The sequence below is a fragment of the Marmota marmota genome, unplaced genomic scaffold (assembly GCF_001458135.2).
Source record: "Marmota marmota marmota unplaced genomic scaffold, marMar, whole genome shotgun sequence".
NCBI classification, from domain to species: domain Eukaryota; kingdom Metazoa; phylum Chordata; class Mammalia; order Rodentia; family Sciuridae; genus Marmota; species Marmota marmota.
In genome coordinates, this window is record NW_026000082.1 from 39,816,110 (window position 1) to 39,826,585 (window position 10,476).

Sequence of the window (10,476 nt, forward strand, 5' to 3'; positions counted from 1 at the left end):
CCCCCCCCCCCCCAGGGAGATCAGACATACAATTAATACAAAACAGCTTAAAGGTATGTCTTACAAGACGCAAGCAAACTACCCTGAGGCCATGGGGGAAGGAAGATCAATCATGGCTAAGACCCAAACTTAGCGGAACCCCTATGAATACAAACATTTTGGTAAAATATGTCCTAGGAGTTTTGGTCACCTAAGAACCCTCCTGCCTTTCTGACTGCCCCAGGGGTCCGGCCAACTCCAGGGAAGCCTAGCTCTCTTTCTAACTCCACAGGCCTGTACCTGGGTCAATGGTTTGTGCTGCTCAGGGTTTCCCCGGCCCACCATCTTGGTTTCGGATGGACAGAGTTTCACTGCCCTTTCATAGACGGAGAAAACTGAGACGGAGAAGGGAAGAACTCGTCAATGGCAGACTCAACCTCCTTTTCCATTTCCCGACCTCTCAGCCATTCTGTGAGGACCCCGGGACTCTAAGTTTCTCAAGAATGGAGGCAGCGGCTCCCCTATGAGCACTCCTTCCTCACCTGCTGGTTTATGCAGTCAGGAGGGGGAGTGCAGGGGAGGCGCTGGCCCCTGCTGTCCCTCATTCTTTGGCCCCTTCTCAGGGCAGATGGGCGGGTCTGGGGCAGGGGACCAAGACCTCTTTGTCCACCAGTTCTTCAGGGTTTATATTCTCCGTGTCTGGCCAGGGAACCCTTCCCTTAGATGGGGAAGGCCCCAAGCATGAGGAGTGGTCTCCAGATCCCTCATCCGTGAAATGGGCCAGCAGCATTTGAGCCTGGGCTTCCCACCTGGACTGGCAGGCAAGAGGGACTCAGAGTTGTTTGGTCTGAGTGAGGAATGGAACTCCCACCTTCTGGCATCCTCTCAAGAGACTGCAGTAAGGCTTCCACTTGCCTTTTGATGAGTTCTGAGTCTGAGACTCCAGTTTCTTTGAATGTGACTCATGCTGAGGTTGGCTTCAGGGAGGAGGCAAGGAGCCTGCTCTAGGGGGTCCCGCTCGATTCCTTCGCTTATTCATTCGACAAACAGTTTTGACCTCCCACGAAGGGCCAGGCTGGGAAGGGGGGCCCAGGGTGGAGGACAAAGTAGACATGGGTTCTTTCCTTATGGGGAAGAAGGGCAGACAGACGTGACACTCACAGTTATGTGAGGGGAATGTAATTATAAACACTTCCCAGCTCTACTCCAAAGAGGCAGGGCTGCTTAAGGACCCGGAAGTGCTCATGTGAGGGGGTGGCAGCTCTTCTTGAAGCTGGGCAGGCTGGGCTTCCGGCCGAGCACCATGGCCACCTTGGTTAGTACCCACGTGTGTCTGTTCCTCTGTCTTGTATCATATTCTTAGTGCTCTACCTCGTTCCTGTTAGCTCATTTTACTTTTATTTCTATAAGAACTAGATGGGGAAACTGAGGCACAGAAAGATGGAATAATTTGTTCAATAATATATAACTAGGAAGTGTGGGGGGGTGAGGACTTGAACCCCAGCCCTCTGGGGCTCTACCTCTTATCACATCCATTCAGTCTCTGGTGGACGAGTGGGTTTAACGAGGCTGCAGCGTGGTGGGCCTGAGGATCTGGTCAGTTCCAGTTCCAGCCAGGGCTGCAGGCACAGGAGGGCAGAGGGAGATATGCGCAGGGCCATGTCACCTGGGGACTAGAAGGCGTGCTAGGGTCACGTTAGGGTTTGTTTTGGATCAGGATCCTTCGAGCTCCACCCAGGTGGCCTGTGTCTGTATTTCTCACTGAGTAAACCTGGCTGGGAGCAGTGTCTGGGCGTAGAGGTGCCCAGGGATGGGGACAGAGGGGACTTCAGCCCCGACCCTACTTGGCTTCCTCAGTCCCCGCTGTCTGTCGAAGTTCCTGGGGACATTATTAAAAGCTCCTGCCCTAGAAAGTCCAGTTTGGTAATGGTTGGTTGGGCCTGGGGTTCACTCTTTCCACTGAAGATCCCAGGTGATTCGGACTTCTCCTGGCTGCCCCGGGGCACTCTGGGAAGCCCCCAGTTCAGCTGTCTTGGGCAGCAGGGGGTGAGGGGTGCTGTCCTGCAGACACCTGCCAGGGGACACGCCTTGAACTCACGGCCTTCTGTTCCAGTGTTTACCCACAGCTCTGTGGTGAGACATGCTCATGGCAGGATCGAGTCCGTGATGGATTCCAGGCAGCCCCGTCCTCTGTGGGGATTGTGGACATCATTTCCTGGGCTGAGTGTGGCTGCACAGAACCGACTGGGTCATAGTTGACCTTGAGTCTTATGTATTCTGTAAACTACATAGAAATTTGTTGGGAACCAGAAGAAGGAGAGAGAGAGAGAGAGAGAGAGAGGATGAATATGAGAATCAACCAACCAGTCAATCATCTATCCAATCTAGTCAATCCCAGGGAGAGAGGGACAAGGGGAGGGGGTTGGAGACAGGGAGGAGGACAGGAGAAGAAATGAAGTTGGAGAAGGGAGAAGAAAACAGACACAGGTCAAGACTGAGGGGAGAGAAAGCCACAGTGGGACAGTGGTGGTCCTGGCGGTGGGGTGGCGGGGGGATGGGGTCTGTCCTGAGCAGCAGCAGTTCTGAGCACCTGGTAGAAACACTGATGCCCCCAGCTGTCTTGGAGAGTCAGAGGGGTCTCCAAGGAACGTGCACAGCTTAGCTGGCAGGTGCCAGGAGAGGGCAGCAAGCCCCACCCCCCACCCCCCCCTTCCTCGCCAGGGCTCAGGGCTTTGACTGCCTGGAAGAGCCACTTCCTCTCAGATTCCCAGACCCAGTCAGTCCTGGCTTCATTCTCCCCCAACAGGGATGGGCTGGTCACTTCCAAGGCCCCTCCTGGGCACAAAGGCCACCCCTCCCTGGAACCCATGATTTTCCAGCTTTGGAGGAGGTAAAATAGGTGAACCCCGGGGGAATCTGAAAAAGCAGCTAGAAAAGAAGGGCAAGGGACCAGAGATTGTACCTGCTGCTACTAATAGGAGGTCTTGCTCCTGAGTCACCCTCCTTTTATGGGCCGTACAGGACCCCCTTCTGAGCGTGCGGCCCAGTCAGCTTCAGCCCTGCCACTTCCCCACCACTCCCTTTCTTTCAACCTCACCAGCCTTCTTATTTTAGTCCATTTTCTGTTGCTTTCACAAAATAACTGAGGCTGGGTAATTCCTAAAGAAAAGAGGTTTCTTTAGATAACAGTTCTGGAGGTTAAAGAGCATGGTGCTGGCTTCTGTCTGCTGGGCTCTGGTAAGGGACTGGTGGCATATGGCATTGTGGCAGGAATGCTTGTGGGAGAATACATGGTGGGATGGGAGTCCTGAGTGACTCATGAGTCAGCCTTGCTCTTTTATGACAACCCCTGGATTCCAGGGGTCAGCGCTAATCCCTTCTGAGGGCAGTGCCTGCAATGATCCCATGGCCTGGTGCTAGGCCCCACCTCTTAAAAGATTTCACCACCCCTTACATCACCACACTGGGGACCAAACTTCTAACACATGAACTCTTGGAGGACAAACCACATCCCTTTTTTTTTTTTTTTTTTTTTGAAAAGAGACTGGGAGGTGCTGGTGCTGCCTGAAGTCACAGGCTCTGGGCTGTGGCACTCAGCACTGCCACCCACAGGTCTTTCGTGGTAGTGCACCCAAGCCTGGTCCTGTGCACTCAAGGGATTCCTGCAGGTCCAGGGCAGGGCTGGGAACAAGAGGCCGCTGTGTGGTCTACCTGCCATCTCCAGCAGCTGGGTCCTGGTAGTGCCAGACAGGGTGCCCAGTCAGATTGAGGCACTGGGGCACAAGAGAGAGAGAGAGCGGCCCTTCACACATCATCAGCTCATTTCCCAGTCCGACTCTGCCCTTCCTGCCTGGGGAGCCTTCTCTGCAGCCCCGAGCAGTACCTGGCCTCCTACCCACAGGACAGAGGCCCCTTGCCTTTGAGGGCAGCAGAGAAGGACCCTGTGCTCAGGCATCTGCTTCATTGGCTGCCTACCGTCCGTGGCCTGCATCTCTGTGAACTCTGAGCTGAGGTTCACAACTCGTGGTCAAGGGGCAAGATCATGGCCACTTAGAGTGCCAGCTCTTTTGTTTACCTGCTGGGTGATGTTTGGCAAGTCACATAACTCCCGAGCCTCAGTATCACCATTTGTGAAAGGGAGGTGCCTGGCTCAAAGAAAGTCATGCAAATAGCAGGTCATCTCCTCACCATCTAGCCACATTCAGTACCACCAGCTCCTGGCCAGTTCTGGAGAGCCCCCTGCCCTCTGAACCCCTCCTGGGCCAGACTCCTCTTCAGGCACTTTTTTATCCATGACAACACAGGCCCCAAATTTCCACTCTTCCTGGATGCCCTTCTCTGCCTGTCCACTGAGCCATACAGAACTGGCCAATAGCTGCCATTGACTATGTTCCTGCCATAGGCATCATTGCCATCCCATGTAAAGAAGCCACAGCTTAGAGAGGGCAAGGAAATCCTCTAGCCCTTGGCTGGAGAATCTCAGAGCCAAGAGTTGAACAAGGACAGTCAAACCCTGTGACCTCCCTGTCAAGGCCTAGGGTTTAGGAATGGCTTATTAATTTTTCTAAAATGTGCCAATACAGGCTACCGTAGCAGTGTTGGCAAGCAAAGGAGTATTCAAAAAAGAAATGGAGTTTGCTTTAAACCAAATCCCCCCCCTACTTTTTTTTTCTTTTTTAATAAAACCACACGGCATGTACCCTTTGGCGTCTTGTTTTTCCTACTTAACATTAAAGTCCAAGCATTTCCCCATGTGAGTAAAAACTCTCAGTAAGTATATTTTTAATGGCTGTCATAATGGTCCGGTCAGGCATAATATGAGGTCTGGCCTAATTTCCTTAGCCATTCCTTTGTGGTCTCTAAGGCTTCTCTATTGTGAATGGCGCTGGGACACTCTTCTGGGCCCTCAAGCTTTCCCTATACTTTAGGGGCATCTATTTCTGGGAAGGAAATCCGGGTCAATGCAGGGCTGCCTTTGGGGTGGGTGGGTGGCAAGAGGCTGAGGGGTGCAGGTAGTCCACCCTGAGGGGGGGCAGTTCCCTTCTGAGGGAAGCCACCTTCCTGTGGACTAACAGGCATGCTCCCCACTCCCGGCAGTGGGAGTGAACCTAGCACAGATGCTCTGATGACACCCTTTGCCTGCTTCTTCACCCTCTCCCAAGAGTGGGTGGGGTGCATGAGGGTCTCATCATGCATTCACCTTGGGACTGTGCTTCTGGAGGCATCTGCTGTTTAGAGAGCTGGGTGGCTGTGTTAGCTTCCTGTGACTGTGACAACTTAGGGGAGAAAATCAACTTAGGGGAGGAAAGAGTTACTTTGGCTCCTGGTTTCATAGGTCAAAGTCCAAGCTTGGTTGGCTCCATTGTTTTGGACCTGAGGTGAGGCAGAACATAGTGGTGGCTTCAAGGACACACCCCCAGTGACCCACCTCCTCCAGCCAGGCCCCACCTCTCATTAGTGCCACAGGCTGGTGACCATGCCTTTAGCACAGGCCTTTGGGGGATACTTTGGATCCAAACCATAACAGGGGTCATGTCATTCATCTTCCCAACACTCACACAGGTGCGCAGTTTGTCAGGTGGGGACACTGAGTCCCAGCAAGGGCAGGTAACCTGGTCAGAGTCACTCTGCTTGAAAGCAACTTTGCTGAGCCGGGTGCAGGCTCCCTGACTCGCCACGGTTTCCATCACATTGGCTGCTTCGCATCGCTGAATTCCAGGTCATATAATTCCATCCCCTGAACATAATGACTAGCAATCACTGGTACCCTGGTTTCCATGACAACACAGGCCCGAAATTTCCTCCTAGAGGTGCTGGGAGTGGGACTTGGGGTGAGAGAGCCCTGAGGCAGGGGTGGGTGCTGGCCTGGACGAGGCCAAGTCAACTGGGCTCAGGCCAGTGGGATGACATCAGCCTGATGCCCTCGAGGAAGCCCCAGGGCTGAGCCCTGAGTGCGGACTGTCACCATGATGCTCAATTTCGTGCTGAGGCTCCTGTGCGGAGAGAAGCAGAATCCAGGTTTCACTTTTATTTATTTATTTTTTAAGCAGAAGATGAGAAGCGCCGCTGAGTCCTGATGGGGACAGCGCCACTGAAGAGGGAGGACTCGCTGCTGAGCAACCTCGCGGGGCCTTTTTGAAGTTCCAGGGAGGAAGCAGGCGAGCAGAAGCTCCTGGCGGAGGGTGACAGGTGCAGATTTCTACTGGGAAAACTGTGTGAAAAAGTGCCTGAAGAGGAGTCTGGCCCGGGAGGGGTCCAGGGGGCAGGGGGCTCCCCAGACAGTCCCCAGCTCGCAGGCAGACCTACCCTCAAATCTGCTGGCCACTGCCTGCAGGGCACTGTCCCCACAGGGACCAGGGCCTCTCGTGGTCCTGTGGAAGAAGGGGGACCTTCCACAGCTGCTCCTGGGGGAGGTGGGAGGCCTAGAGGGCAGAGGGTCCCCGAGCCCAGAAGCTCAGGGTGAGTCCGTCTTCGCTCCCCTCTTTGCTCAGCCTCTCTCCTCTCCTCGCTCTTCTCCTCTCTCAGTCCTCTCCTTTCCCTTTCTCCTGTCCCTCTCTTCTCCTTCCCTCCTTCCTGCATCACCCTCCCCTCTCTCCATTCTCAAGTCCCCACCAGCTGACTAAAAAACTCAGCCGTTCCGTGCTTCCTACACAGCAGAGCCAATCTTAATTAAAAATAGACGAATAAATAATAATTAAGAGATCCACACTGGGCTTCCCACCTCCCAGTCATCATCTAGGTCTGCCTGTTTGCCCAGGGGATCTAGAGATTAGACCTAAAGAAGATATATATATATATATATATATATATATATATATATATATATAATGTGTTGCTCAAAATGTCCAAAGCCAAACAAGCGTACGTTTAGGGCAGTACTCCCCACTCTGTGGCTTATGGACCCCAGGCCCTCAAGTTGGGATGTGGTGGAAACAGAGGCTGGAGCCTGTCTGCCTGCCTCCCATCCCTGCCCTGCAGCACATCAGCCATGACACTTTAGACAAGTCCTTGATCTCTCTGCCTCATGTTCTTTCTCTGCAAAATGGGAATAATAATAGTACCTGCTTCATAGGTTGCCATGGAGATTAAATGCCTCTAAATGGAAGGATCTTAGAAGAGGACCCAGCACTTAATAAGTGTTATGTAAGTGTTAGCAGTCCCCATAGGTGTTCCAGGAAAGGAAGTCTGGAAGGACCAGTGGCTTGTGCCCCTGTCCCTGGTGCTGAAACATCACTGGTTCACCTGAGTCCCCAAACCCCAGCTCTAGCAAGAATAGCTGTTGCAGAATCTCCTGGGAAGGAGAAGGAACCACATAATACTGTGTCTCCGGGGTCTGGCATGTCACCTGATGAATCACAATCCCCAGGGTTTGGCACCTGCCTTCTGTGTGTTTGAACATCTCTTAGGGGGTGGTTTGGAACCTCATTCTCTTGGGTATTTGAGTATCCCAACTCTAGCATTTCTTTCTCATGGATCATTGCTTATCAGTCATGTTATTTTCTGACATTCTGGAAAACATTGTAATTTTGATACTTTCTCAGGGAAAAATCATGATTATGTTTCATATTAATGGCACAGATTTCACAGTCTGTTGGGAATTCTCTTATTTTGAAGGCAGGAGCATTGTTTCCACTCTGGGCCTCCTGCTTGGTATCTGTGATCCTCTGAAGTCCTCAGGAGCTAAATAAAGTCCACCCTTCCCCTTGGCATGCAGGCCTGGGGTTTGGGTACCTGGAATGGTCTTAAGTATATTCATGGGCCACTGTCCCCATACTGCACAGCTCTGGAGATGGGTGAGAAGACTGTGTTGTGGTATTTGCTCTTCCAGACACTGACTTTCTCTCTGGGACCCTGGAGAGAATCTTCTTCTGTGTATAAAGAGTAGCATTGGGGGCATTCTACTAGCAGGTTGGGAACAGAAGACTTCATTAGCCTGCAAGGACTCTCTGGCTTCTAATGTTGAAGAAAAGGGTAGATTGTACCTTTGCATTCTGTCTTGTCCTCTAATGTCCTGGATTTCAGAGCAGGTAGGAACACAGGCTCTGAGGAACACAGCAGTGGCTACAAGTATGGGTTTTGCAACCAAATCTGGGTTCAAATCCTGGGCTCTGTCTTTTGCTAGCTATGTGGCCTTGGACAGTTGTTTCAGCTTCCTGGGTCTTGACTGCCTAATGTATATAACACCCAAAACAATATGGACAGCACTGTCAATATCTTTATGGGTAGAGATCAAATAAAAAAGCTGGCACAAATTGTCATCCTGTAAATCATTGTCACTTACTATAATCATACAACTGAAATGTAACATGATATTCTTGGAGTCCTGAAAACTTCCACTGCTCTTTGTGAGTTCTAAGAATGAGGTGGAAGGCAGATGTTTGAGCTTGGGGAAGGGCAGGGCTGTGTAACCAGATCAGAGTGTTGGTCAATACCCTTTGTAAAGCATCTTCTGCTGCCTTTTAAGGGTAGATGAATGAGGAAGAAAGTAAATAGGCTCAAGGTCGCAGTCTTTCCTGGCCTTGGTGTGGAAGCCCCGGATCAGTGTGGGCTTGATGCTACTATAGCTTGTGGTTGGTCTGAGGGAGCCTTTGGGCAGGTAGCAAAACAGAGGCCCAAAGAAGTCCAGCAACTTTGCTTAAGACCTCAGGGGGAGTTGACAGCAGAAACAGGGTGTTCTTTTTGTCATAACACAAGGGATCCTGGACACTTGCAGTGACTCCAGCCATTGACTTCTTTGTAAAGAAGAAAAAAACCAAGGATATATGGGTCAGTGTCTGGGAGCAGGACTGGAGTGGCCCTGCAGGCCCTGGGGGTTGGGGACATGTACTTCAGCTACAGATTGACTGTCATGGAAGTTTTGACTCTGGTCCCCAATACTACTGTGAGCTTGGCCCCAGAGCCTCTGTTTCCCCGTCATGCAGTGGGACAAATGGAACCCTGCTTCCTTGTCGTGGGTCAGTAAGATAATCCAGGATGATCCCATGATGACACATGCTGCTTCTTTTGTGACGATGCCTCAGTTCTATGTCATGCTAAGATGTGGAATGAGGAAGTGACGAGGTCTCAGGGTGGCCTTGTGCAGTGTCATCATTTGCAGAATTGTACATGCTGTCTTCTGGAGGTGGAGGGAGCTGCCTTGGGACAGTGAGTGCCTCATCACTGGAGGGGAGCAAGCCCCTGGTGGAGGTGCAGCTGGGCGGGTGCAGCACCTGCTAGAGAAGCAGGTGAGAACCCCAGTGTCCATGAGGCCCACTCTCCCCCTTCTCAGTTCCCTGGCTCCTTCTCACTGGGGGCCTCTGTTTTCCAAAGCAGCAAGCAGTCTGCATGGTAATTACTTTTGGACTTATTAAGCATAATTATCCCCTAATCGCACACAACCAGTAATTACTGTGGCTGTTACCAGGGCCTACCCGTGCAGCACCGCCGGCAGCACCGGGGTCCAACTCCCAGCTGGGGCTCCGGCCCTGGGGTTGGGGGTGTTGCTGGGTGGGTCTCCTGCATCCCACATCCCCAGGCTAACTCCCTTCAGCCTGGACACCAGGCTGGCAAAGGAGCGGATCATATGTGCCAGCCCCAGGCCCATCCCAATCTCTGACCAGTCCCCATCCTCCCAAGCCCTCCCACACTGTTTGCTTGCCCACGCCACCCTGCCTTTGCCCCTGCTGTCCCCTTCCCCTAGGACTCTCTTCCTCTTCTCCTTTACCTCTCTCCTTCCCCCCAACTTCCTGTCCTCCCTCTCTCCTTCCTTCACATATTTATTGGGTATCTTTTATGTTCCTGGAACTATTCTAGGCCCAGAGGGGTGGGGGTGGGGGGAAAGCCCATGCCCTCAGGGAGCTTCCGCTGTGTTGGGAGGGAGGGTGGACAAACCCAGCAAGTCCCGTAGTGCTTTAGAAGGGGCTGCGTTCTATGGAGGAATAGAACCAGGGTGGTGACAAAAAAGTGTTTTTTTTTTTTTTTTTTTTTTTTTGAGATGGAAGAGAAATTAGCAATTTTCACAGGCTGGCCATGGTAAGCCTCTTGGAGAATGGAATGTTTGGACAAAGAATTGAAGGAGGTGATAAGCTACTCTGGGGAATGTTCCAGAAAGAGGGAACATCTAGTGCCAGAGCCCAAAGGTGGGTGCAGGTTTGGCCCAGGGAAGAGGATCAGGGAAGATGTGGAGTGAGGAAGTGAGGAGGTCTCAGGGTGGCCTTGTGCAGTGACATCATTTGCAGAATTGTACATGCTGTCTTCTGGAGGTGGAGGGAGCTGCCTTGGGACAGTGAGTGCCTCATCACTGGAGGGGAGCAAGCCCCTGGTGGAGGTGCAGCTGGGAGGATCAGGTCAGCCTCTTGAATGAGGACGGGGCTGTTGGGAAGATGGAGGGTAGGTTGCCTGGAGGACCTTTCTAAGAACTGTGACTTCTTCTGGATGAAACATCTGAGCAGGGGCGTGGCCTGATCCCATTCCTATTTTTATAGTTCCATTCTGTCCACAGAGAAACTTCAGGGGTCC

At 52.2% G+C, this 10,476-nt stretch overlaps 1 long non-coding RNA gene across 1 annotated transcript in view; it reads left to right on the plus strand.

The window, feature by feature from the left end:
- Window positions 1–5,957: 5,957 nt before the first annotated feature.
- Window positions 5,958–10,476, plus strand: part of LOC125610403 — a 7,011-nt gene continuing 2,492 nt past the window's right edge. The window contains exon 1 of the long non-coding RNA XR_007340426.1: window positions 5,958–6,168. This is a non-coding gene — a long non-coding RNA (uncharacterized LOC125610403). The remainder of the gene's footprint in view (window positions 6,169–10,476) is intronic.